This window comes from Muntiacus reevesi, chromosome 22 (genome assembly GCF_963930625.1).
Source record: "Muntiacus reevesi chromosome 22, mMunRee1.1, whole genome shotgun sequence".
Taxonomy (NCBI): Eukaryota; Metazoa; Chordata; class Mammalia; order Artiodactyla; family Cervidae; genus Muntiacus; species Muntiacus reevesi.
Window position 1 is genome coordinate 46,683,389 of NC_089270.1, and position 24,752 is coordinate 46,708,140.

Here is a 24,752-nt window from a genome sequence, read left to right on the forward strand (position 1 = left end):
AATGGAATCAACAAGCCATACAGAGCTGTCCCCAAACCCTGACACTGCCTGGAAACAGAAGGGGTCACAGAGAGACGTGCAAGCTTCCGCGTGGAGTTAATGGGCCTGCGAGGGGCTCCAGCACTGTGCTCACGTGGTCATCCATTTAAATTTTCAAAAGTAAGCTATTTTAAACACAGTTGGTCCAGCCAGCTAACTGTCCCTTTCCACTTCAACGTCCTGTCTGTCACATTTTCTCATATCAAAGGCATTAGAGTGGCGGCAGGCAGTTTTGGGTCCTGCTGAGAAGAAACTGAGGGGGTGAAGTGTCAGCTGCAATTTTGAATGTTGTTTTGGAAATTTTCAGTAAAAATAAGTGAGAAGCAATAGACATTTACTTATTTTATTAAAGAACTGAAAAAATAATTTCCATCATTGTTGATACATACTTTACAAAGTTGTGTAAAGTATGTACAAAGTTGTGTACAAAACTTAAGGTGCACAGCATGATGATATATATATCTGTTGTGAAATGATTAACACAAAAAGTTAGTTAACACACCCACCTCACACAGTTACCATTTTGAAAGAAAATTAGGGTAGTAAATTTAGTGGAATATGAAAGAAAAGTGGTTATTATGAAGAATGAAATCAGGAGAAATTAGCCTGATATTGAAAAACAAACTGCGACCAAAAAATTCCAGATCATACCAAAAGCAGTAATTCTTCAAGAAGAAGAGACAGGGACCTCCTTGGTGGTTCAGTGGCTGGGAGTCTGCACTCCCAATGCAGGGGGCCCAGGTTCAATCCCTGGTCAAGGAACTAGATCCCACATGCTGCAACTTAAACCTAATACAGCAAAATAAATAAATAAAAATAATTTTTAAAAAAGAAGAGACAAGTGTCAAACAGAAGTAATCAGTTTTTTGATTGATTGATGGTTGATGATTTCATTAAGGAAGAGAAGTGAAAATACACTTAATTAGAAAAGTATTTAGATATCTTGCTAATTTAACATGAAATGCTGCCATCTAAAAAACAGAAATTGTATCCACTGCAAGGGAGACATAGAGATAAACTGATTAATAAGTGCTACCTATTTCAAGCAGTATTCAAGATTACATATTGTAGTAGTAAAACTAGAAAATGTCCTGAAACCACATGCATGAATCATAGACTTTTTATGATTAAGAAACTGACCACCAAATTTGACCATCAACCTGAAATGCACAGAACATTGCAAATGGATTGTGAAGTTGAGGGAAATTTTTCTCAACCCTCAACAGTTTAAAAATATATATATGAACCATGATTGAGGAAAATCTGAATCATCTTTCTATTCCCACCACAGAAAACATTGCAAAACCTTTTTTAAAAAGAAGAGGCAAAGAATTTTTTAATGTAAGGTAAAAGAGAGGTTGGGAGGTGTGTAAGACAGCTAGTTAATACAAAATATTTTGTTTTCTGGATTGTGCAATGCTTGTGGCCGCTGTCAGCATTTTGAAATCTGTAATCCGTTGTCATTTCTTTTCTTAAAGTAGATATTTTCTTCCACCTTTGACATTGTATTTGTTACTTTATATTCTTCAATCTTTTAGAGGGTCCCCCGAATTGAATAAACTACAAGTTCCACAAAACCAGTACTTGACCAGGATGTAAGTTAAAATGGCAATCTATTTTCTTTTTTCATTTATTTTTTTAAAGATATTTTTGATGTGGACCGTTTTTAAAGTCTTTATTGAATGTGTTACAAGGTTGCCTCTGTTTTATGTTTTTTGGTTTTCTGGCCACCAGGCATGTGGGATCCTAGCTCCTTGACCAGGGATTGTACTCTCACCGCCTGCATTGGGAGGCAAAATCCTATCCACTGGACCACCAGGCAAGTCCCAGCAATTTATTTTCTTAATAGGAAGAAATTGGGCTATCTTTTTGCTGCCTGTGGGGAGCACACAATCCAAAGTCAACCAGTGTGGTGACAGGGCTTTGGTTTGTGGAGTCTCGACCAGCAGGGGGCAGTGAGGTAGAACAATTCCAAGAGCTCACACTGCCATGAAAAATAACAGCAAAAGATTATTTTGCATACTGCCTGGTGCCAGATGTTTTACTTCCGAGCTTTGGAATATTTTAGAGGAAGAATGCTTTAAGAAGTGTATGAAGCATAAATATAGCTTCCCTAATCAGTTGAAATAAGAGTCAGATATTCAATAGCATGTAGACCCCTCCTCTCCAGTATTATAATTATTTATTCAGTTATACTGTTATGAGCTGGTGGTAGGTGGAAAAGTCAGGGTCAGTGTCCCTGGGTTATTTCCAACACTGATGCCCAAGATCCTTGGTATAACCATTAAGGACAATAGCCAGTACCTCCATGAGGCTGGTTGTGTGCCAGGCATTGTTCTAAGTTCTTCATATTGTCTAGGATAATGCTCACAACAACCCATCACTATTGCAGCACTATTATTATTCTTGTTTTCAGATGAGGAAACTGGGCTTCCGAGAAGTTAAATAATTGATAAGTTCACATAACTAGTGATAGAGCTGGGCTTTGAGTCTAGGCAACCTGGTTCAAGAATCGGAGCACTTGGCCACCTCCAATAACCTTTTGCTACAAGTCCAGTTCTATCTTTACCCCTCCCAAAGAGAACATCATTATAAAGCAATCAGTAGACTATACTGTGAGAAGAGCGATATTGCAATACTCTGGTCTTTTAACAGTGGTAGAGACGATGCTGCTACTAAATCAGATTCTCCCCCTCCCTGTTAAGAAAGCTGCTTTGCACAAGAGTAGATGAGAAAGAACTCCGCTTCACCCACTTTCCTCGTCTGGTGGCTGACCAAGGCAGCTGAGGGCTCACAGACTTCCCACAGGAGCACGCTAAGGTTTCTCTCTCCTCTGTACTCCCTTCAAATTACCCAGTCTCTCCTCTCATTGCTGGGAAACTCTGAAATAATCCACCTTGCTTATTCTCCCTATTCACTCACTCACTCTTCACTCCTCCCCGGACTTCACCCCTATCCGTTCTTCTGAGAACCTTCAGGCAGCCAATTCCAGCTCCCCTAGACTCTTCCCGTGGCCCCCACAGTCTTCTCCCTCTGGGTCTCCTATGGCCTCTCTGCCATTCCTTTGTGACCTCCCCTCTTGTGCCCTGCTCCTCTCCGCTCTTCTCCTTCTAACCCTCTCCCTGGCCCTCCCATCCTTCCGGTCCTAACTGTCTCTTGCAGACTGATGACTTCCAACATGTTCTCGTTCCGGCCACTCTCCTTTCTGTTCATCTTGTATTCCCTGCTGAACATTATACATCTCTCTTTGGGTGACTCTAGTCAGAAACGTCTAAAATATTATCTTCTGCCCACCCACTGCATTTCTTTTCTTATTTTCTCCGTTTCAGCTCATAGCATCACCCTTTACTAAAGCTAGACATCCCAACTCCATCTTGCATCCCTTGCTGCCCCTCAAGTCCATCTGGCCTGTGAGTGGTGGTTACACTTCCTCCGATATGTTTCCAGGCCTTTTTCCCCCTGAGTCTCCATTTCCACAGCCCCTGCTCAGTCTCAAATCTATTCCTCCTCATCACCTCTGTTCAATAGCATTTTTGAACTTATTAGTCTACTTTCATAGCCATTGCTTCCATCCCCACCCTCTTACTTTCACCCTATCTCACTTATAGCAAGGAGATCCAACCTGTCCATCCTAAGGGAAATCAGTCCTGAATATTCATTGGAAGGACTGATGCTGAAGCTGAAACTCCAATACTTTGGCCACCTGATGCAAAAAACTGACTCATTGGAAAAGACCCTGATGTTGGGAATGATTGAAGGCGGGAGGAGAAGGGGCCGACAGAGGATGAGATGGTTGAATGGCATCACCGACTCAATGGACATGGGTTTGAGTAAACTCCAGGAATTGTTGATGGACATGGAGGCCTGGCGTGTTGCGGTTCATGGGGTTGCAAAGAGTCGGACACAACTGAGCAACTGAACTGACTGACTTTGTTTCTAAAATCAAGACTGATGACATCACTCTTCCACTTTAAGATCTTTGGTGGCTTTTCTCTAAGACCAGCGTGTGTTACCTAGAACGTCATTTAGGGACAGCTGCAGTCCAGTCCAAACCTGTGTGTCTAAGTTCCCCTCTGGCTACAATGCCCACTCTGCCCCCTCACTGCATGCCGTAGACTTGAGCCATCCGTCTGGACAGGGCAAAGAACAAAATCTTGTTAGGCAGACTGCCTAGGGGGTCAATATCTAACTCTCCCACATTTAGCTAGGTGACTTTAGACTACGATTTAATCTCTCTGAGCCTCAGTTTCTTTGTCTTCAAAATGGCTCTAATGATCCTTTTTCAACAAGAATACTTATTCACCGAACATTTACAAAGGACTTACTATGTACATAAGGCTGAGCTTGGAACTCAATAAATATGAGTTCTTTTCTCTACACCTGCTTCTGCCTCATCTTTGTTAATGCAGTTCTTTCTACTATGCAGACCTCTTGCATCCCCATCCCGAATCCTTCAAGGTTAGGTTCTGTGACATTAGTGAAGGTTCAAGGCAAGGCCTAGCACACCTCACAGGGGACTTGGACCAGCTTTTTACCATGTATTTTGCTAGCTTTCTAATGGATTCTTTCCTCCTATATGCTGGGAGCTCTTTGAAAGTAGGAACGGAGTCTTATGTATTTTTGCATCTAACTATGTACATAAATACATTCACAAGGAAAAAATTACAGTGTTATCTATTGTTACCAAGACATTATGACTCCTAGCACAGTTTTCTGGAAATTAATTACAGATGTACTCTGTGTTGAAATGTCCCAGACATTTTCAAATTGCCTTTCATATTGTGCTAGATAAATTTTTCACTTTGGTACAATAAAACCTTGTGAATTTGACACACGAAGTGTTTGAGAAAACATGCGTAAATAAACTATGTTTGGATTTTCCAATATTTATATTAGAAAATGGTGATAAGTTAGCTAGAAAACAGTCTTTGTTAATGTTTCTGTAATATTTTGAATAAACAGTTCTGAATTAATGATGTTTAGCTATGCTTGTCTCTGCTATTATTACACACCTTTCTGTTACTTGTTTTGTTCTTCTCTGTCTCCCCACTTCCCACTAGAATGTAAATGTCCAAAAAGGCAGGAATCTTGTCTATCTTGTTCACTGCTATGTTTCTGGAGTCTAAAACAGTGTTTAATAACATCTGTTGCTAGTTGGTAAGAAAAGGAATGTATGCTATATTTTAATTTTAATAGAATGCAACTTATTAAAAAGTAAAATATGTGTACCAATATATTTAAGATATTGGTTGAATTATAACCTAGATGATTCAGTATTTGTCGATATCTCCATATGTATGACCCACAAACACCTCAAGGTCTCAAGTCTTGTGTCCAGTTGAGTTTCCAAGCACATCCTACAGCCAAACCTTTTTCACACTCCTTTGGACCCAGATGCCACTCCCATTCCTTTCCTGTTTTGAAGACACTCTTGCTTCTTTCCTTACTTGGAAGTTTGGGGCATCTGATGTGAAATTCTCCACTTCCTCTTTGTCTACTTCAACGGTTAACTCATTCACTTGACTCACACTCCCTTTCCACACCTCGCAGAGTTTCATCTCTATACATTTTCTCTTTCCCTAGAAGTTCCTTTCCAGTACTCCGGGCCTAAATCCTTTCATCCTTCACTGCTCACCACACAAACTATTTTCTCCATGAAGCCTTCTTAGGGGTCTCCAGCCAGAAGTAACCCCTACCTCACCTGACCTTTCTCAGCATCTTACGCATATCTCCTTTAAAACATCCTAACAAAAAATAAGGCCTGCTTTGTGCCAAACATTGCAGCTTTGGAGAAGGTTAACAGAACATGGTTCTAGCCCTTGAAGGAGTATAATTTCGTGGGTGACTATCAGGCAGTATTATCAAGAATGTTTCAGATCCTTTCTTAGAATACAAGCTACCTAAAGTGGGTCTTTGGTCCTCCCATCTTCATATTCCACAGAGCAACTCCTATGGTGCCATGTACTGAGACAATGCATATTTCTAGGTTGTTTAAGATAATTCTGTAAAAAAAGTGCTTGCCTGCCCTTTATACAACATTGTCCAGAAAGGAAGTCTTCCCCTCTCATTCCCAGAATACGGTAAGTTTCCTTATGATCAGTCAGCAGATACAAATGCAAAAGCTGTGGCTAAAAAAAAGAGAGAGAGATTGTCCCTTCTTATTTTTTTTAATAATGGAAGAAATGGTGACTGAAGAAAGGGGAAAGAGATGAAGGACATCCCAGCTAAGATATGCTAAGATCAGGAGAAGCCAGAGCAGGCAGACAGATATTCTCCATAAGAAAGAAGGAAAGAGAGAGAGAGAGAGTATGAGTGAGAGAGAAAGGCGTAAGGAAAGAAAAGGAGAGGAAAGGAGACACCTTTCTGTCAGAAGCTAATAGGAAGTTTTATTTTGTTTTAAATAAGGAAGATAAGTGGATTATTCAGTTCAGTTCAGTCGCTCAGGCGAGTCTGACTCTTTGCAACCCCATGGACTGCAGCATGCCAGGCCTCCCTGTCCATCACCAACTCCAGAGTTTATTCAAACTCATGTCCATCAAGTCGGTGATGCCATCAAACCATCTCATCCTCGGTCATCCCCTTCTCCTCCTGCCTTCCATCTTTCCCAGCATCAGGGTCTTTTCAAATGAGTCATCTCTTTGCATCAGGTGGCCAAAATATTGGAGTTTCAACTTCAGCATCAGTTCTTCCAATGAACACCCAGGACTGATCTCCTTTAGGATGAACTGGTTCGATCTCTTTGCAGTCCAAGGGACTCTCAAGAGTCTTCTCCAACACCACAGTTCAAAAGCATCAATTCTTCGGTGCTCAGCTTTCTTTACAGTCCAACTCTCACATCCATACATAACTACTGGAAAAACCATAGTTTTGACTAGATGGACCTGTGTTGGCAAAGTAATGGCTCTGCTTTTTAATATGCTCTATAAGTTGGTCATAACTTTTCTTCCAAGGAGCAGGTGTCTTTTAGTTTCATGGCTGTAGTCACCATTTGCAGTAATTTTGGAGCTCCCCCCAAATAAAGTCTCTCACTGTTTCCATTGTTTCCCCATCTACTTGCCATGAAGTGATGGGACTGCAGGCCACGATCTTAGTTTTCTGAATGTTGAGTTTTAAGCCAACTTTTTCACTCTCCTCTTTCACTTTCCTCAAGAGGCTCTTTAGTTCTTCTTCATTTTCTGCCATAAGGGTGGTGTCATCTGCTTATCTCAGGTTATTGATATTTCTCCCGGCAATCTTGATTCCAACTTGTGCTTCATCCAGCCTGGTATTTCACATGATATACTCTGCATATAAGTTAAATAAGCAGGATGACTTAGAAAACTAGGTTCATGGCATCCGGTCCCATCACTTCATGGCAAATAGATGGGGAAACAGTGGCTGACTTTATTTTTTGGGGCTCCAAAATCACTGCAGATGGTGACTGCAACCATGAAATTAAAAGACACTTACTCCTTGGAAGGAAAGTTAAGACCAACCTAGACAGCATATTAAAAAGCAAAGACATTACTTTGTCAACAAAGGTCCATCTAGTCAAGGCTATTGTTTTTCCAGTGGTCATGTATGGATGTGAGAGTTGGACTATAAAGAAAGCTGAGCACCCAAGAATTGATGCTGTTGAACTCTGTTGTTGGAGAAGACTCTTGAGAGTCCCTTGGACTGCAAGGAGATCCAACCAGTCCATCCTAAAGGAGATCAGTCCTGGGTGTTCATTGGAAGGACTGGTGTTGAAGCTGAAACTCCAATATTTTGGCCACCTGATGCAAAGAGATGACTCACTTCAAAAGACCCTGATGCTGGGAAAGATTGAGGGCAGGAGGAGAAGGGGACGACAGAGGATGAGATGGTTAGATGACATCACCGACTCAATGGACATGAGTTTGGGTAAACTCTGAGAGTTGGTGATGGACAGGGAGGCCTGGCGTGCTGTGGTTCATGGGGTCACAAAGAGTCAGACATGACTGAGTGACTGAAGTGAACTGAAGCAGGGTGAAAATATACAGCCTTGACGTACTCCTTTCCCTATTTGGAACCAGTCTGCTGTTCCATCTTCAGTCCTAACTGTTGCTTCTTGACCTGCATACAGATTTCTCAGGAGACATGTCAGGTGATCTGGTATTCCCATCTCTTCAAGAATTTTCCACAGTTTGTTATGACCCACAGTCAAAGGTTTTGGCATAGTTAATAAAACAGAAGTAGATGTTTTTCTGGAACTCTTGCTTTTTCAATGATCCAGTGGAGGTTGGCAATTTGATCTCTGGTTCCTCTCCATTTTCTAAATTCTATTTGAACATCTGGAAGTTCGCGGTTCATGTACTGTTGAAGTCTGGTTGGAGAATTTTGAGCTTTGCTTTGCTAGCGTGTGAGATGAATGCAATTGCACAGTAGTTTGAACAGTTTTTGGCATTGCCTTTCTTTGGGATTGGAATGATAGCTGACCTTCTGCAGTCCTGTGGCCACTTCTGAGTTTTCCGAATTTGCTGGCATATTGAGTGCAGCACTTTCACAGCATCATTTTTAGGATTTGGAATTTGAAATTCCATCACCTCCACTAGCTTTGCTTGTAGTAATGCTTCTTAAGGTCCACTTGACTTCGCATTCCAGGATGTCTGGCTCTGAGTGAGTGATTATACCACATGGTTTTCTGGGTCATGAAGATCTTTTTTGTATAGTTCTTCTGTGTATTCTTGCCACCTCTTCTTAATGTCTTCTGCTTCTGTTAGGTCCATATGATTTCTGTCCTTTATTGGGCCCATCTTTGCATGAAAATTTCCCTTGGTACCTCCAATTTTCTTGAAGAGATCTCTAATCTTCCCATTCTACTGATTTCTACCTGTAAACAATAGACTGTATATTATATACAGTGGACTTTTATATACTAAATATACTGGATTTTTTTTTTACTATATAACACAGAAAACTTTATTCAATATCCTATGATAAGCCATAATGGGAGAGTATATTAAAAAAGAAAGTATACATATTAACATGTATAACTGAACAATTTTCTGTGCAGCAGTTATTAACACATTGTAAATCAACTATACTTCAGTGGAAAAGATAAAGCACAGATAATCACAGAAACAGTTCAAACTCATGAAGCTTGATGCCAAGATACAGCGAGTAGTTGCTGGGGAAGGAACTTGGCGGTGCCACACGCACTGGTTGGAATGCACATCTTTTCCATAACAGTTTTTCCAGTCCTGTGGTCATTGCTGAGTTTTCCAAATTTGCTGGCATATTGAGTGCAGCACTTTCACAGCGTCATCTTTTAGGATTTGAAATAGCTTAACTGGAATTCCCTCACCTCCACTAGCTTTGTTCATAGTGATGCTTCCTAAGGCCCATTTGACTTCACATTCCAGGATGTCTGGCTCTAGGTGAGTGACCACACCATCATGATTATCTGGGTCATGAAGATCTTTTTTGTACAGTTCTGTGTATTCTTGCCACATCTTCTTAATATCTTCTGCTTCTGTTAGGTCCATACCATCCATTTCTGTCCTTTATCGAACCCATCTTTGCATGAAATGTTCCCTTGACATCTCTAATTTTCTTGAACAGATCTCTAGTCTTTCCCATTCTGTTGTTTTCCTCTATTTCTTTGCGTTGATCACTGAGGAAGGCTTTCTTATCTCTCCTTGCTATTCTTTGGAACTATGCATTCAAATGGAAATATTTTTCCTTTTCTCCTTTGCTTTTCACTTCTCTTCTTTTCACAGCTATTTGTAAGGCCTTCTCAGACAGCCACTTTGCTTTTTTGCATTTCTTTTTCTTGGGGATGGTCTTGATTCCTGTCTCCTGTACAATGTCATGAACCTCCATCCATAGTTCATCAGGCACTCTATCAGATCTAGTCCCTTAAATCTATTTCTCACTTCTACTGTATAATCATAGGGATTTGATTTAGGTCATACCTGAATCGTCTATTGGTTTTCCCCACTTTCTTAAATTTCAGTCTGAATTTGGCAATAAGGAGTTCATGACCTGAGCCACAGTCAGCTCCCAGCCTTGTTTTTGCTGACTGTATAGAGCTTCTCCAACTTTGGCTGCAAAGAATATAATCAATCTGATTTCAGTGTCGACCATCTGGTGATGTCCATGTGTAGAGTCTTCTCTTGTGTTGTTGGAACAGGGTGTTTGCTATGACCAGTGGGTTCTCTTGGCAAAACTCTATTAGCCTTTGCCCCGCTTCATTCTGTACTCCAAGGCCAAATTTGCCTGTTACTCCAGGTAGTTCTTGACTTCCTACTTTTGCATTCCAGTCCCCTATAAAGAAAATGACATCTTTTTTTGGGTGTTAGTTCTAGAAGGTCTTGTAGGTCTTCATAGAACTGTTCACCTTCAGCTTCTTCAGCGTTACTGGTCGGGGCATAGACTTGGATTACCATGATACTGAATGGTTTACCTTGGAAATGAACAGAGATCATTCTGTCATTTTTGAGATTGTATCCAAGTACTGCATTTTGGACTCATTTGTTGACTAAGATGGCTACTCCATTTCTTCTAAGGGATTCCTGCCCACAGTAGTAGATATAATGGTCATCTGAGTTAAATTCACCCATTCCAGTCCATTTTAGTTCTCTGATTCCTAGAATGTTGATGTTCACTCTTGTTATCTCCTGTTTGACCACTTCCAATTTGCCTTGATTCATGGACCTAACATTCCAGGTTCCTATGCTGCTGCTGCTGCTAAGTCACTTCAGTCATGTTCGACTCCATGTGATCCCACAGACGGCAGCCCACCAGGCTCCGCCATCCCTGGGATTCTCCAGGCAAGAATACTGGAGTGGGTTGCCATTGCCTTCTCCTGGATATTTTATACACAGTGGATTTTTAGTGCTTTCTTAACATATTCTACAGTCTGGGCAAACTTTGAAAACATTATAGTAAGTGAAAGAAGCTGGTCACAAAAGGCCACATATTATGCGATTCTGTTTATATGAAGTGTCTGTAGAGACAGAAGCCAAGTTTGTGACTGCTGAGGGAGGAGGAAATAGACGTGACTGCAAATGGGTTACGGGGTTTCTTTCTTGGGTGATGTAAATGTTGCGGAATGAATGTTGATAGTTGGACTAGTCTGTGAACTGTACATTTTAAGAAGGAGAGGCTCTTCCTTTTTTCATTGAAATATGGTTGATTTTAAATACTATTTTAGTTTCAGGTATGCAGAAAATGACTCAGCTGTGTATGTGTATGTGTACCTCTATATTCTTTTTCTGGATCCTTTTCCTTTATAGATTATTACAAGATGATGAATACAGGTCCTTGTGCTGTACAGTAGGCCCTTGTTGTTTATCTATTTTATACACAGTGGTGTGCATCTGTTAACTCCATACTCTCTATTTACCCCTCCCCCCTTCTCCTTTGGTAGCCATAAGTTTCTTTTCTATATCTGTCTGCTATATAAATAAGTGCATTTGTGTCATTTATTAAGATTCCACATATAAGTGATATCATATAATATTTGTCTTTCTTTATGACTTACTACACTTAATATGATAATCTCTAGGTCCATTCATGTTGCTGCAAACGGCAAGTTTTCATTTCTTTTTATAGCTGAGTAAAATTCCATTGTACAAATGAAATATATATACATCTTTATCCATTCATCTGTCCATGGACATTTAGATCGCTTCCATGTCTTGGCTATTGTAAATATTGCTCCTACGAACATTGGGGTTCATGTATCTTTCAAAATTCAAATTTTTGTCTTTTCCAGATATGTGCCTAGGAGTGGAATTGCTGGATCATATGCTAACTCTATTTTCAGGGAATTTTTTTGACCATGTCTTGCAGCTTGTGGGATCTTATTTCCCCAACCAGGGATTGAACTCGTACGCTAGGCAGTGAAAATGTGGTGTCCTAACCACTGAACTATCAGGGAATTTCTATTTTCAGTTTTTTTAAAATCTCCATACTGTTCTCCATAGTGGCTGTACCCCATTTACATTCCCACCAGTAATGTAGGAAGGCTTCCTTTTGTCCCCAACCTCTCCAGTATTTAGTATTTGTAAACTTTTTGGTGACAGCCATAAAAAGGCTATTTCCAAAGCTTTGTTATCTGTCCAAACAACTGAATACAAGCTAAAAGTCAAACATTAAAGATGATTAAATCATGGTACATCCCTTCAAATAGAAAAAATATTTTTGAGGGAATCTAAAGGAATATGGGAAAACGTTCAAGAAGTTACCATAGATGGTCAAAGAAGATACAAACTGTATACAAAGTATGACCCCAACTTCATCAAATATAAGCCTGGATAAGCAGAGAAAAGATTAGAAGGAAATGCTCAAAATATTTACAGAAGTAGAATTATAGGCTTAGCAAATTTTGGATATACTTTTTGGAAAATCCCTTTAACTGGACTATTACTTTTCATACATAATGAAGTTAAGTAGAAAGGTAAAAGGCTAACACTGTAAATGATGCGTGGGCTCAGTACTAGACACCTGTTATACCACAGGTCAAATACCGATCATGATCTAGCTGACTGCACAGACAGTCAGTCCAACGGCTCTTGACCAGTCCTCTGCCTCTAATCCCTCATGCCTCTGGTCGTGTTTCCCAGACTTCACTCATTCACATGACATCTTCAGGACTTGCTTATGTACGTATTATTTAATTTTCTCTTTAAATTAACCCACTTTTTCTTCTTAAATAAATGTATTTTAAGAGAAATTTTTGTATTGTACTGCAGTTTTGAAACTCACAGTTGAATATAACCATTAACATTTTAAAATGTACCCATGTACCCAGGGGTTATATTTGAAACATTTAACCATCCGAAATAGCAGAGGTGCAATGAATGAGCAGGATGCCAAAGGGCACACAAGGGAAGTAAATACAAAAGCATAAGAGAGAGGCCAGTTCAGTGGTTTGCAAATGAGCTTCCCTAGGAGACATTCAGCAATGTCTGCAAACATTTGTTATTGTCACAAATAGCTCCCAGTTACTGTACCTACAATACAATGCTGCTGGTCATCCTACGGTACTCAGGACAGCCACTGCAGTGAAGGATTATCCAGGCCCAAGTGTCAACAGTGAGGAAATTAAGAATCCCTGGTGACAGGCTAAGAACCAAGAGAAGGAGAGATCCCAGCCTTTTGGGAGGCAGAGGGTAGCTATCTTGGAAGGCAATTAGAGTAAGACAGGATTGACACGCAGAAAGTGGCTATCTGTGAAGGGTGTCATGTAAAGAGGACCTCCTCACAATCTCTCCCCGGTCATCTTGACATCTCAGCTGTCAAGTCCAAGAGAAAGAGTCTCATTCTATTACCCACCTATACTTCTCACACCCAGTTCTGTAATAGAGGCTCTTACCTAATTGATGACACAATGATTTTTCTCATCCTTCAGGTCTGACCTAACTCTGTATGCAGATGACTGTGGCTTTACCCTGAGAGGCAACAGCATAAATACACAAAACAATCACCATAGCATTCCTATAACACCAATGCTCCATGCACAACCCAAGCACGTCACTCAGGTCCCCGTGGTGTCCAATGCTCAGAGTTCTAGCAGCCGAGGAGAAGTGGTCCAAATACTGTCATGGGTAGGAAGTCATCCACCCAGCAGTCCTGGTGCCAGGCCCTGTGCTGGGCACCTGAGAGAGACAGAACACTGAGCAAGACAGAGATGGACGGTACAAACAAATCAACAAACGGGCAATTATAGTGAGCCATGTGCCAGCACCATGCTGTCTGCTTTATGTACACAATCTCAAAGGATGATAACCATCATTCATAAGTTGGGGATCAGAGAAGTCAGGTAACCTTTCAATAACTGTGCTTTTCTTCAATTGTGGAGGCGAGATTCAAGTCCAAACCTGTCTGAAGCCTTGCCCCGAGTTTGAAAGCGCCCCCTGCCTGGTCAGCACACCTTTTATGTCCCTTCAGTGGCAACAGCAGAAGGGAAGTGAGAGCAGGAGGGAAGTTGACTGCCCCTCCTCCTGTCTCCTCCTATACATGCACTGGCTCATTATCACTGAGTAACTGTTCATTTTTTGTGTTTGCAGTTGTATCCAGAGGGAGAGATGGAAAGCCTCCTCCCTATGGACCCACACCCGCCATCTTGCTGCAGAATAATGCTCTGCTGGGAGAATCAGAAGATAAGCAATGAAAATGTCTTTACGTGGTGAACAGACTCAGACAAGACAAGCACTAACATATCAGGCCAGAGGAGAAAGTGAAAGAATATATACCTTAACTGTTTCCACCACAAAAAAGAGATGGTTACTCTGTGCCATGATAGAGCTGTTAGCCAATGCTACCAATGCTACACAATGCTACCAATGGTAATCACACTCCACACATATGAATGTTTGGAGTCAACACTTGGTATACCATTAACTTATTACATATAAATAACTTAACTTATTACGTGTAAATCATGTCTCATTTTTTTTTCATGTCTCATTTTTAAAAAGAAATGTACATAGAATAGAAATAGCCAGAAAAGGGGCCTTCAAACCTCCATCCTCAAAAATAATCCAAGATGATCATTTGTGAGGCATGGAGCCCACAGATCTGTACCCTGATCAAAATCCCAACCATGACTTAATCAGGGATGGTTAATCTTATCATATGGACCCACCCAAGGTGGTACAATTGTTTTCTTGTAGGTGGGAAAATACATTTTTAGCCCTGGAAAAAATTAGAATTGAATAGAGATGAAGAAGCAAATTGAACTCATACATCTAATAGCTTTATGTTCACTTTTGGAATCAATTTTGTAATCACCAACTTTATTTAAACGGTTAGAGAACATGGCAAAGTAGAAAATCTGATGGTTTAGCCTGTGACCTCAGTTTGAAAAGTGTAATTGGTTTTTTATTTCTAATTTTAATTTGAAAGCAAAAGAAACCTTGAAGAAATATTTAACCAGTATTGAAATGTTTAAGAGAACAAAAAGGTAACTCTATTTATAAATCTAATTTATGAGTTATCTAACTACTTGGAAAGGTTTTGCTTGTTAGGTCATAAATTTGTCTTGTTGGGTATTCGAGGCACTTAAGAAAATTAAATATGTTAAATATACAAACTCAATTTAAAATATTTAAGAGAATTTAATTAAGTTTATAGCTGTGACCAGTATGTGGGGGATTTAATCTGCTGAAACTGAGTTAATCCACCATTAACCTGAGAACAATTAAAGATGACTGTTCTTGTTTTATTAGGTTTGTAAAAAGTCTAACAAGATTTCTAAATTTAATATTAAGACTTAAGAAAACTGTTTTAATTTTTATAATTTAAATGTCTGCAATTTCAAATAGAAAAGAAGACGTCTTTTCCGGACCAAAAAAAAAAAAAAAGAAATCCTTCCTTGAGCTTTAAAAAACTCAAGTGACAAATTGTAAAGACTTGGAGTGTTTTCCAGACTTTTTCAAGGACTCTGGAAGGATAGGTGGCAGTTGACGTTGTCTACTGCAAACATATATTTGCTTTGACATCTTATATATTAATGCCAGAAGTAAAATTTGCACCATCCTGAAACACAGCAGGATCCTATCTACTGCCCCCATGTCCTCCACCCGCCTTTTGTCTGTGGAAAAACTTTAGCCAAAGAATAAGTTTAATCAAAAAAAAAAAAAAAAAGAATAAGCTTAATCAGAGAACTGAGAAAATGCAGAAACAAAGGAAAACAGTCTAACAAGACTAAATAATAATATATCTGTATCATCGTGCTTAGTCGTATCTGACTCTTTGCCACCCTATGGGTTGTAGCCCACCTGGTCTTCTGTCCATAGGATTCTCCAGGCAAGAATACTGGAGTGGGTTACCATTTCCTTCTCCGGGGGATCTTTCTGATCCAGGGATCAAACCCAGGTCTCCTATACTGCAGGCAGATTCTTTACCACTGAGCCACCAGAGAAGCCCTGAAATAATAATAGATTAGTTATTAAACATAATTAAGGGTCTTTAGATCCTTCTCAAGGGCTATAGATAATATTTTGAGCCATATCCTGTGAGCTGTCTTACAGATACTGAGAGCCCCACCAAGTGGAAGAAGCTAACTACATGTAGCCATGACATAAGATGCCACAATTCCAAGAATCAGCCTCAAGGAAATGGGAACAAACCAACTGTGGAACTAAAGACTAATTGTACTTAAAACAATCAAAATGACACTGCTCATGCCATCGATGACCAATTTCAAGAGAAGTATCAGAGCTGACTGTGCTGTTTCTGCATGCAGCCCCCTCCTTCAACCTATAAAAGTTATCGCCTCCTGATTGTCAGGGTGAGGGGAGGCAGCTTTTGGACCCCATTGCCACATCCAAAATAAAGCAAACTTTCCTTTCCACTAACTTTGCCTCTTTATTGGCTTCTGAGCAGTGAGCAGCTGGATCCCACTTCTGGTTGCAATTCCATAGTACACTTTTCAATGCGAAAATATTTTCCCTGAAAAACCTTTCAGAAAAGTTTACATTCCAAGAAGATGCACCATGCTCACCCAATAGTTTCATACACTTCCTGACATTCCTCTATGTCCTTGCAGGGGACAAGTACCCTGTTGGAGAATCAGGAGATTACTCCACCAGTCAAGCTCTAATGGAGAATATCATTCACATGAACATCCCTGACAGGTACTCTCTAGCCTGCTGCCCACCCATCTCATCCCTCTCTCCATTCCAAGGTTTCTATTGTGAGAAAACTGTCCCTTTCAGGCATCATGGATTTGGGATCTTTTATTAGGGCAATGGAGAATTTGATAGCAAGCCAGCCCTTTCCCACCACTCCCATCCACAATCACTGTCTTGAGTCCTTCAAATGAGATCAGACTTCCTTGGCCCCATTGGAAACCACCTATGCTGGTGATTAAGGTATTGCTTCTCAGTTCCAAACCCACCGTTTCATAACCTGCTTTGTGATGCTGCGGCAGGACTCTTCACGCAAGCTTTTCCTTTTGCCTGCTTGCTCCCCTACTGGGTTCTGTCCACAGCGAGTCCTAGAGAGACTGTGAGCCCAGCAGTGGGCATTTGCCCCAGCAGCAGTAGCTGTCCAAGACTCCAACTTTTTCAACATGCCCAGAACCAGCCTCACTTTACCCTTTCTGTGGTGCCAGCACCCGCTGGGCTTCTTTCTCAGAGATCTGCCTGCCACTCCAGGAGGCCCCTCCTCTAAATTTCTAGGTTTTGCTAATCCTAACTTCTTCCTTTCCTTCCCACAGTTCCAAGTGGCGGTCAGTACTTACTGTAGTTATCATCTTCCCTTTTGCCCCATCAGCCCTCCAATACCTCTTCTGCATGTTATAGTCCCTCTGTAATACCCAATGTGGCTTCTGTTTTCCTGGATAGGTCCTGATTAATGCCACTCTCTGTTGCCCACCCCTGTCCCCCCCTTAACAGAGTTTTGACCCAGCCCTGCAATGTGCAAGGAAGAGGAGTGTACCCCAAATCTCTGCTCACCTGGTTTCCACCGTCCGTTGGCACTTGGCAGGAAAGCCAGCAGGTAGCTTGGTGCTCTATCATTTGTTTCAAAGTCAGAGGAAGTACCTTCTATATATCTTTAGGGTACACAAGAAATTTTTCATTCAAAAATCCATATATTCGATTAGAAAGAATCCCTATAAAGAATCTTATAAAAGCCCTAGAGCTCATGTTGTAATTAAGGTTCAGTTCTTCTCTGTTATACTTGATTTGGACTCCCCCACCCCAAGGAATCCCCTGGGGAAGGCGGGGTGGGCACAGCCTCTCCATTTAACTAGGAAGACTCTAAGGGGCCATTCCCTTTCCTGCCATGCTCTCACTTGGACCAGCTACTAGCAGATCAAGTCTATTTCTTCTCTGTAATGTCTCCAGGATATGCTTAATGCAATCATTTGTGAATTCATTTTCTGTTACTGCATAACAAATACCACAAATTCAGTGGCTTAAAAAAATACCCCTTAATTATCTCACCTAAATCAAATCCCTATGATTATACAGTGGAAGTGAGAAATAGATTTAAGGGACTAGACCTGATAGGCAGAGTGCCTGATGAACTATGGACGGAGGTTCGTGACATTGTACAGGAGACAGGGATTAAGACCATCCCCATGGAAAAGAAATGCAAAAGAGCAAAGTGGCTGTCTGAGGAGGCCTTACAAATAGCTGTGAAAAGAAGAGAAGCGAAAAGCAAAGAAGAAAAGGGAAGATATTCCCATCTGAATGCAGAGTTCCAAAGAATAGCAAGGAGAGATAAAAAAGCCTTCCTAGTGATCAATGCAAAGAAATAGAGGAAAATAACAGAATGGGAAAGACTAGAGATCTCTTCAAGAAAATTAGACATACCAGGGGAACATTTCATGCAAGAATGGGCCCAATAAAGGACAGAAATGGTATGGACCTAACAGAAGCAGAAGATATTAAGAAGAGGTGGCAAGAATACACAGAAGAACTATACAAAAAAGGTCTTCACGACTCAGATAATCATGAAGGTGTGATCACTCACACTCACCTACAGCCGGACATCCTGGAATGTGAGGTCAAGTGGGCCTTAGAAAGCATCACTACGAACAAAGCTAGTGGAGGTGATGGAATTCCAGTTAAGCTATTTCAAATCCTAAAAGACTATGCTATGAAAGTGCTGCACTCAATATGCCAGCAAATTTGGAAAACTCAGCAGTGGCCACAGGACTGGAAAAGGCCAGTTTTCATTCCAATCCCAAAGAAAGGCAATGCCAAAGAATGCTCAAACTACTGCACAATTGTACTCATCTCACACACTAGTAAAGTGATGCTCAAAATTCTCCAAGCCAGGCTTCAGCAATATGTGAACTGTGAACTTCCAAATGTTCAAGCTGGTTTTAGAAAAGTCAGAGGAACCAGAGATCAAATTGCCAACATTCACTGGATCATTGAAAAAGGAAGAGAGTTCCAGAAAAACATCTATTTCTGCTTGGCTATACCAAAGCCTTTGACTGTGTGGATCACAATAAACTGTGGAAAATTCTGAAAGAGATGGGCATACCAGACCACCTGACCTGCCTCTTGAGAAACCTGTACGCAGGTCAGGAAGCAACAGTTAGAACTGGACATGGAACAACAGACTGGTTCCAGATAGGAAAAGGAGTATGTCTAGGCTATATATTGTCATCCTGTTTATTTAACTTGTATGCAGAGTACATCATGAGAAACGCTGGGCTGGAAGAAGCACAAGCTGGAATCAAGATTGCCGGGAGAAATATCAATAACCTCAGATATGCAGACACTACCACCTTTATGGCAGAAAGTGAAGAGGAACTAAAAAGCCTCTTGATGAAAGTGAAGGAGGAAAGTGAAAAAGTTGGCTTAAAGCTCAACATTCAGAAAACTAAGATCATGGCAACTGGTCCCATCACTTCATGAGAAATAGATGGGGAGACAGTGGAAACAGTGACAGACTTTATTTGTTTGGGCTCCAAAATCACTGCAGATGGTGATTGCAGCCATGAAATTAAAAGACGCTTACTCCTTGGGAGGAAAGTTATGACCAATCTAGATAGTATATTAAAAAGCAGAGACATTACTTTGCCAACAATGGTCTGTCTAGTCAAGGCTATGGTTTTTCCAGTGGTCATGTATGGATAAGAGAGTTGGACGGTGAAGAAAGCTGAGCGCAGAAGAATTGATGCTTTTGAACTGTGGTGTTGGAGAAGACTCTTGAGAGTCCCTTGGACTGCAAGGAGATCCAACCAGTCCATCCTGAAGGAGATCAGTCCTGGGTGTTCATTGGAAGGACTGATGCTGAAGCTGAAACTCCAATACTTTGGCCGCCTCATGTGAAGAGTTGACTCATTGGAAAAGACCCAAATGCTGGGAAGGACTGGGGGCAGGAGGAGAAGGGGATGACAGAGGATGAGATGGCTGGATGGCATCACCGACTTGATGGACTTGAGTTTGAGTAAACTCTGGGAGTTGGTGATGGACAGGGAGGCCTGGCGTGCTACGGTTCATAGGGTCGTAATGAGTCAGACACGACTGAGTGACTGAACTGAACTGAATTATCTCACCATTCTGTAGGTGAAGTGTTTCACCTGACGTGGCTAGACTCCCTGATATAAAAAAGTTCAAGTAATTAGGTCAGGCCCACCTGGATAGTCTCCCTTCCTTAAGACCCACTGCGCCACATGATACAATCTAATCACAAGAAGGCGTGCGTGCTAAGTGGTTTCAGTTGTGTCTGACTCTTTGTGACCCCCATGGACTGTAACCTGTCAGCTCCTCTGTCCATGGGATTCTCCAGGCAAGAATACTGGAGTGGGTTGCCATGCCCTGCTCCCAGGGATTTGGGAAGCCCAATCACAAGAGCAAAATGCACCAATTCACAGTCCTGAAATTATGCAGGGTATTTACACCAGGGACAGGATATCTCAGCATCTTCTTAGAATTGTACCTAATGCAAGATTAGTTAAGAGTGTTAAGTGTGAAGTCTTACATCAGAATAACTTAAAATACTCATTGAAATTGAAGAATCTCTGGTCACACCACAAACCTCTGACTGGGGGGATTGGGTCCAGGAATCAGTACTTTACTTCTCAGATGATTCTGATGCTCACTTGAATTTGAGAATTCAAAAATTAGATATTAGCATTTCACCATCAGCCTGAGTTAGAACACAGCATCTTACCTGTGTCTTACGGAGCCAGAGCCATATATTCTCTAGTGGATGGTGTGATGTGCCGTCAGATTCCCCAATTAGGACCTAGGTGCCTAACTGCCGAAAGCACCATCCTGACAACTCCCAGCCGAGTCCCTCTCCAGGAAGTTCAGAAGCGGGCTGTCTGGCCCAGGGGCATGCTTCTTGAGCAGCCCATTTCCAATGACTGGTCCTTGAGAAGAACAAACACCCACCCCATCCTCACTTCAATTTGGGACATGTTAGAAGGGCCAGCCCAGCTTCAGCCCTCCTTCTGAGATCAGCTGAGAAAGCCTCTGCTGTAGGCACAGTTCATCTTCTCTGATTGGTCCCTCCTGCTTCCCTCACTCCATCACAGGCACTCTGAGAACACTCCTCAAGGAACACTCCTGCTCCCAAACCTCCATCTCAGTCTGCTTCCAGGAAGTCAGACCAAAGTGGCCTTACGGACAGTGTGCTGGAGGTCTGTAGCTCCACTCCAGACCTTATCCGCCATCTGTCCTTGCGTTTCCATCTCCACTGCTCCTGCTACTAGCCCGCCACCGCCGCGGTCGCTGCCACGACTCACCCCCACGCCCCTATAACACAGTCCACTCTGCACGCAACCCAGAGACTTATAGCCATCTCTGTTACTTGGCTCTCTATTTCCTCCATAGAATGTAAGCTTGAGGAAGGCAGGGCCTGCTTCTTTGTGGTTGTAACTGTTCACTGCTATGCATATCCATGCTAAGTCGCTTCAGTCGTGTCTGACTCTTTGCGACCCTATGGACCATAACCCGCCAGGTTCCTCTGTCCATGGGATTCTCCAGACAAGAATACCAGAGTGGGTAGCCATCCTCCAGAGGATCTTCCTGACCCAGGGATCAAACTCATATATCCTGCATTGCAGGCAGATTCTTCACCATCTGAGCCCCCAGGGTTCACCACTATATACTTGACATAAAGTAAATGCTTATAAAATCAGTTAATGGACTAAACCACTGAACTCCCACTGATCCCAGAAGTCCGCACAAGATACTCAAGTGCAATAAATTAAGATTAGAAAATGGACTTTGTGCTTTTCTTTCCAGAATTAATGATATGAAGTCTAGACTGTTGCTTTCATACAGGGATTTCTCTTCTGGGAAAAAAAAAATTTTAAGCCTATGAGATTTTAGGTTACTTTTGGAAAATGTCAGAAAAAGGAAGAAAATTTGGCCCATGATTCACTTTGGATCCTAGAATCCAATTGTAATATCTTTTTTTTATATAATAGTTGTATTCCAACAAAATAAGTTACATCAGTATCAGAAGAGTAAGTCTTACTCACTCAATGACCGACAAAATTAGTGGTGTATTTCCTGAGTGAGTGGAGGGTCGTTTCTTGATAGATCAAGAGAAAGCTCTTTAAGAAACACATGAGCCTCTTTTGGTATAATTCTATAAATTTTAATGTCAGGAGAGTAGCGGGTTTATTTAAAACGGAGGATATCTGTATAATGTAACTTGCTACGTGAACTAGAGAAATGAAATGCACTCAAATCATTTTCACTGGTAGCTTCCTTTTTTAAAACATGCTAATCTGAACGGCAGTAATTAGAGAGCAAGTGGGGACACATTCACCAAACCAGTTGTTTCTGAGGATTCAGGAAAGGACTGTTTTGTGATACAAGTGCAATTTTGGATGTCTACTATTAAGGAAAGAAATATTCTCTGGGTAATGAGAATGATTCATATGATTTATAAGTTATCAATTGCCAGCCTTGGCTTTTTCCTAAAGAGAGAAAACCTTACACCAAAAGCTACATGACATCTCTGTCAACTTAAACGTAAAACTTTGAGATCATGAAAAAAAAAAAAAAAAATTCCTTGATCAGGGCAGACTTATGTGACATCCAGAGAATGAAATCCTGCTCAGCAGTGGGAAGTAAAGACTTCAAACCCATCACTAGCATCACCGAGCATCCACTGTTCACGAATCAGGTGCTACACCAAGTTACAGTCATCAGTACCAGAAAGACCCATCGTGGTGTCACACAGACCTAGTTATCCTGCCTAGGTGCCAACATCAGACTGAGAGCCCTTAAAGTTATTAGAACCCATATCCAAGGAAGAAACTGAAAACATTTTCAGACAATTGCCTTTATAAGTGGGCTTTAACAACAAGCAGTCATACTGCCCATGTTTTAACACTGCCAATGAATGATGAAGTCCAATGCAATTGCTCCATAAAATAAGAACTACTCAATTTATTTCATGAAGCTAACATAATGGATAACAAACCTTGTCATAACCAGCTCACAAAAACGGAAAAATATGAAAGCAACATTTCTTCCTGAGAGCCTTTTGGTGTAACTTTGCCAAATTAAGTATGTTTGTGCCCTCTGACTCCAAAGTGACTGCTCAGCCTCCAGGGGACATTCCCACCCAGGACCATGAGGGAAATGTGCATGGACATGGTGGTCGCTGCAGTATGGAGATGGCGTTGGAGTCCTGGGCCTGCCTCACTGGGAGAGTGAACTGGTGAGACATGCAGAGTATTACACAGCAGGGAGAAGCAAGGATAGAGACTTGGACATCCTTAGAGCAGCATGGGTTGATTATAAAAACACGGTGCTCCGTGAAAACTGCAGGACACAGAGCAATACCATATCATGTAAATGAAAAATACATTCCACAGAGCAACAATACGTGTTTTCAAAAACATTCAAATAGACAGAAATATGCACATTAAAAGCATTGCTTGTTGGGGACACTAGGATTGGGATATAAGACAAAGAGAACATAGAAATGTAGGGCTACATTCTGATTTCCAGAGGCCCTCAGCCCTTTTGCATTCCTGAATCATTTTATCAATCTAAACTGTATTAAAAAATCATATTTTACAACTGTTGGAATAAGGGTGGATGTATTAATATTATACAGAGAAACATCATCTTTGTCCTGAAAGCACATTTTTATTTCTGAGTTAAAAGAAATTAAAACATTTTCATGGGCCCCTAAAAGTAATTTAAGCCCTAAAGCACCACACTTACTGATTATAATGAGCTCTGGATAAACAAGAGAGTGAACAAGAACAGGGTCTGTCATGACCCAGGAGCAATCCTGGGCTTCAGACTGAGGAGCGAGATTCACTTGGTCCTCTGCATCTGAGGTCCAAAAATCCTTCCCAAAAAAGCAGCCCCAGGTATGCTGGAGAACTCTGGGATAGGAATAAGGCTTAAGGGTCCCCCCAGAGTGCTCCATTTGGGAATCATTGGGTTAAATGAAATTAAGCAGATTTTCTTCTCACGTGATCCTTCCAAACCTTTACCATATACTATAATGTAAAGTGTGAGTCTCCAAGAGGGTGGGCAGCGCAGTTGGTCTGTAGAATTTTCCAAAGCAATTCCACAATAGAATCCTTCTGCTTTGTTGGTAGAGGCACCGAGAACTGAGAACGCCCATGGCAGCTGGGCCCAGGTCAGCCCCTGTCCCTGGGTCAGGCAGGTGGGTTCACTCACAGGAGTCTGACCCCAGGCCCCGGTCTGCCCTGGCCCATCTGTCCTGGCCTCCTGGTCAGAGCTGGGCTGCTGCTGGTTGGCAAGGGGAGGGTGTGGCTCCTTCAGCCTCCAGGTTGTAAGAACAGTCCTTGGGGAGTGCTGTGGTCATGTTGGGAACAAGGACTTCAGAAGATTTGGACATGTGGGTATGCAGGCTTGTGTTTGCCCTGGGGCCCTCAAATATGAGGGGCAGTCCTGGCCTGATGGCTCTTCTAAGAAGGATAATCCTAGTGTGCCGGGTCAAAGCTGGCCTTGCATACTGCAAATCACAGTCATTCAGACTCCCAGCACCTCTTTCGTTTTTCTTTCTAGGCACGGGGGACAAATGACACAAACCCTGAAACATTTAGAGGTTTCCAACAAGAAGTGAGCTGTCACAGCCTGTAAAGCAAGATTTGGGCTTAGTAGGGGTTTAGACCTTTTAGAGAACTGGCGTGCTGACTTGGCTTTTCTCTGCAGGTATTGTACCCCCCCTCCTTTTTTAATTAATTTATTTATTTTTGGCTGTCCTAGGTCTTTATTGCTGCATGAGGGCTTTCTCTAGTTGCAGCAAGTGGGAGATACTCTCTAGTTGCAATGCTCGGGCTTCTCTCC